The sequence below is a fragment of the Bombyx mori genome, chromosome 17, assembly GCF_030269925.1.
Source record: "Bombyx mori chromosome 17, ASM3026992v2".
NCBI classification, from domain to species: Eukaryota; Metazoa; Arthropoda; class Insecta; order Lepidoptera; family Bombycidae; genus Bombyx; species Bombyx mori.
In genome coordinates this window covers 9,696,304-9,699,881 of record NC_085123.1, presented here as the reverse complement: position 1 = coordinate 9,699,881, position 3,578 = coordinate 9,696,304, and positions in this window count along the sequence as shown.

Sequence of the window (3,578 nt, the reverse complement as noted above, 5' to 3'; positions counted from 1 at the left end):
AGGGATTTCAAGTGGGTGCGGGCTGAGTGAGCGAACACTACGCTTGCATACGTCATGACGGGGCGTATACAAGTTTTGTAGAGAGCTACCTTATTGCGGAGGGACAGTTTGCTTCGACTACAAAGCATTGGATAGAGTCGTCCTAGAATAAACGCGGCGCGGTCGCGTACCGTTTTTATATGGGGACAGAATGTCATCCCTCTGTCGAGGGTGACGCCTAGATATTTGACCTTCGAGACCCACGGTATGGGCTGGCCAAAGAGAGTGATGGGACTAACGGCGGAGGTGTTTGCGCGCCTACTACGGAGTGGGATGCTCGAAGTGATGTTCGGAGGGCGACCCCTTTTGAAGAGCACCGCTGCGCTTTTCGTGGGGTTGATGTCTATTCGCCACTTCCGGAACCACTGTCCCATGGTGGCTACTGCGATCTGGAGTCGCCGATGAAGCAGCGACATCTTCCTACACGAGTAGTAGATAGCCGTGTCATCGGCGAAGAGCGCTAGATGGGTCTCCGGAGACCGGGGTATATCATTGATATACAAACTAAATAATAACGGGGAGAGCGCGGAGCCTTGCGGGACTCCGGCAGTCAGTTGACGGGGACGAGAACGAGTTCCCTCTACTCGATATCGAAACGAACGGTTCGACAAGAAGTCTCGTATGATGAGCACGAGTCTGTCTGGCACTCCCATGTTGTACAGTTTGTAAATTAAACCGTTGTGCCAAACTTTGTCGAACGCCTTCGCGATGTCGAAGAAGAGGGCGCCGGTCGGGATTTGTTTACGCCTATTTAGTCCTATCAGAATGTGTTCCGTGAGGCGGTGCACTTGTTGTACGCACGAGTGTTTTGAGCGGAATCCGAACTGTTCGTCTATGAGAATTTTGTTCGCGGTAACAAAATCCCAGAGGCGTTTCCTAAGGAGACGTTCGTAAATTTTTCCTATCGTCGAGAGGAGACTAATCGGACGGTAACTAGAAGTTTCGTTTCTCGGTTTGCCCGGCTTATGTATACCGATAACGTCCGCTTCTTTCCACACCGCGGGAAAGATGCAGTGCGTCATAGCGGCATTTAAAATTGTAGCCAACATTGCTATCAGTTGGACTGGCAAAAATTTTAGCGCGCGGTTGTGGATGCCGTCGGAGCCTGGTGCCTTCCTAGGTTGGAGGTTGTGGATCGCGTCTCTAACTTCGTCAGTGGTAATGGGGGGTAACGCGTCCGAGGGCGGCAGGGAAGCTCTGCGCTCGACCTCCCTGTCTACTAACTCGGTGTGTTCGGGGTCCGCGTGTTGAGTGCTGGTGGTGCACTGCTCTTGCAGTGCATCGGCCAGCAGCTCAGCCTTGTCATCGTCATCGAATGCCGGTGGTTGGCCTGAAGGGCGTAAGAGGGGAGGCATAGTAGCGGTAGTTTCGGATTTGAGAGTCCTAGCTAGTCGCCAGTATGCTTGGTGGGAGGGCGCGAGTTGTTCTAAATAACTATGCCAATTATCGTTAGGCGCGTCGCTTAAGCGGGAGTGGACTTCGCGTTGTAGACGACGCATCCGAGTCCGGTTTGGATGCGTGGGAAGACGATCGTAGGCCCGGATTGCCGCGTTCCTAACTCTTAAGAGATTCCTAAGATCGGGGGACAGTCTGATGCGGTGGAAGCTGTCCTCCACATCGACTTCTTTTGAAGATCTAATGATCGTGGAAGAGATGTGATCGGTAATGATGTTTATGGATTCGACGGTATCCTCGGGGGTTGGATTCGAATCCGGGCCGTAAGGGAGGATTGGCGGAGCGGCGTCGGCTAGGCACGTGCCCAGCTTATTCCAATCCACCATGGTCCTCGTAACAGTGACTGGGTTGTGAGGGCGACCGAGCTGCATAACGACAGGTCGGTGGTCTGAGTCGAGCTCTGACATTGCTTCGATGGAACGCAAGCGCAGAGTTACGTTCCTAAGCAATGCCAGGTCTATAGTGCTCGGGCGGAGCGCGATGTTATACGGATAACATGTTGGAGTTGGGGGACCGACTATTTCAAAGGTGAGGTCGTCTATAAACGCGTCGAGACGCCTACCGTTAACGTTTGTATGATGGCAGTTCCACCTAGTGTGGTGGCAATTTAAATCGCCTGCCAGGATGACGGAGTCTCCCATGCCGAACAGTGACTCGATGTCACTGCTCAGGAGGGGCTTGTCCGGGGGGAGATAAACGGATGCGATGACGATCGGCTGGTGTCCCGTCAGCGAGATACGGCACACTGACGCCTCGATATGTGAGAGCGAGGGAGTATCGAGAGGGACAACGTGCAGGGCCCGCCTATATTAAATGGCAGTCCCGCCTTTGGAGGCGGTGAGTCTGTCATTCCTAACCATGACGTAATTCGCGACTTTCGGGTCACGACGCGAGGGCTTCAGACAGGTTACCTGCACTAATAGAATATCTACAATATTGTCGCGGAGGAATTCAAAAATTTGATCGCGTTGCCGCGCGAGTCCGTTAGCATTATAGAATGCTAACGTAAGGGAATACGGTTTTTCTCTACCTTTTTGCGCCATTGGTTACCGGTAAAGATTTTTATAACGTGCGGGACACGGACTCGTAGACGTCCATATGATCGAAAGCGGCCGCGAGCCGCTGTTCGGGGGTTACCGACCTACGTATCGCGTCTGCGAACGATCGCAGACGGTCGAAGTTGACCGCGGTGACGAAGTCGCGCACGAGCGCGAAGTCGTTGACGGCAGAGGGTTGCGGGGGACGGAACGCGGGCGCGGGGCGAGGTGCGAGCAGGGGCTGGGGCGCGGGGCGTGTCACGAGCGGGGGCGGGGGTGCGGTTTCCGTTCCCGCCTTCGTATACGGCAGCGGCTTTTTCCACGCTGAGACCGTGGGAACTGCAGCCGGCACGAAGGCGGGTTTCGGCACTGAAGGTGCCGAAGTCTTTGGGCCGACGGTTCGCGGAGCCGGGTGGGTTGGACGTTTCCGCGGAGCCCTAGGACATCCACGGTAGTTCGCGGGGTGCCCTTGCTTAAGGCATAGGACACAGCTAGGAGGTTCGGTCGCGGTTTCCCTAACTCGCGAGCAATCTAATGTGGCGTGATCGCCGAGGCACTTTACGCAGCGGGGGCGCGCGTGGCAATTACGAGCCGAGTGGCCGTAAAGCTGGCATCTGTAGCACTGCCCGGGAGTACCACGTTTATGGGGGGCTTCGATTGAGATCCCGGATAGGCCGCAAATTGTCGTGAGACATGCGATCTTCTTTTTGGCCTCCGGGGTGGGTTCTAGAGCTACCAGGATCATGTTGTAGGGCTGCTTGCCCCGCCCACTGTGCATCCGGTGCACGCTAACTAACGGGAGGGACTGAGCGGTCAGATCCTCCTTTATGTAATCGATGTCTAACTCCTTGGGGACTCCGCGTATCACTACGCGGAGCTCGCGGTCCTCCTGAAGAGCATAGGTGTGAAAACCTATGTTCTCCTTTCGGAGGTATGAAGAGAGGGCCCTATGGTCGCCCGGCGTTGCGACCTTTATCTGAATCCCATGCGCGACGTTACGCGCATGGGTGTAATTAATTTTGTTGGCCTGAAGGGCCTGGGACACGC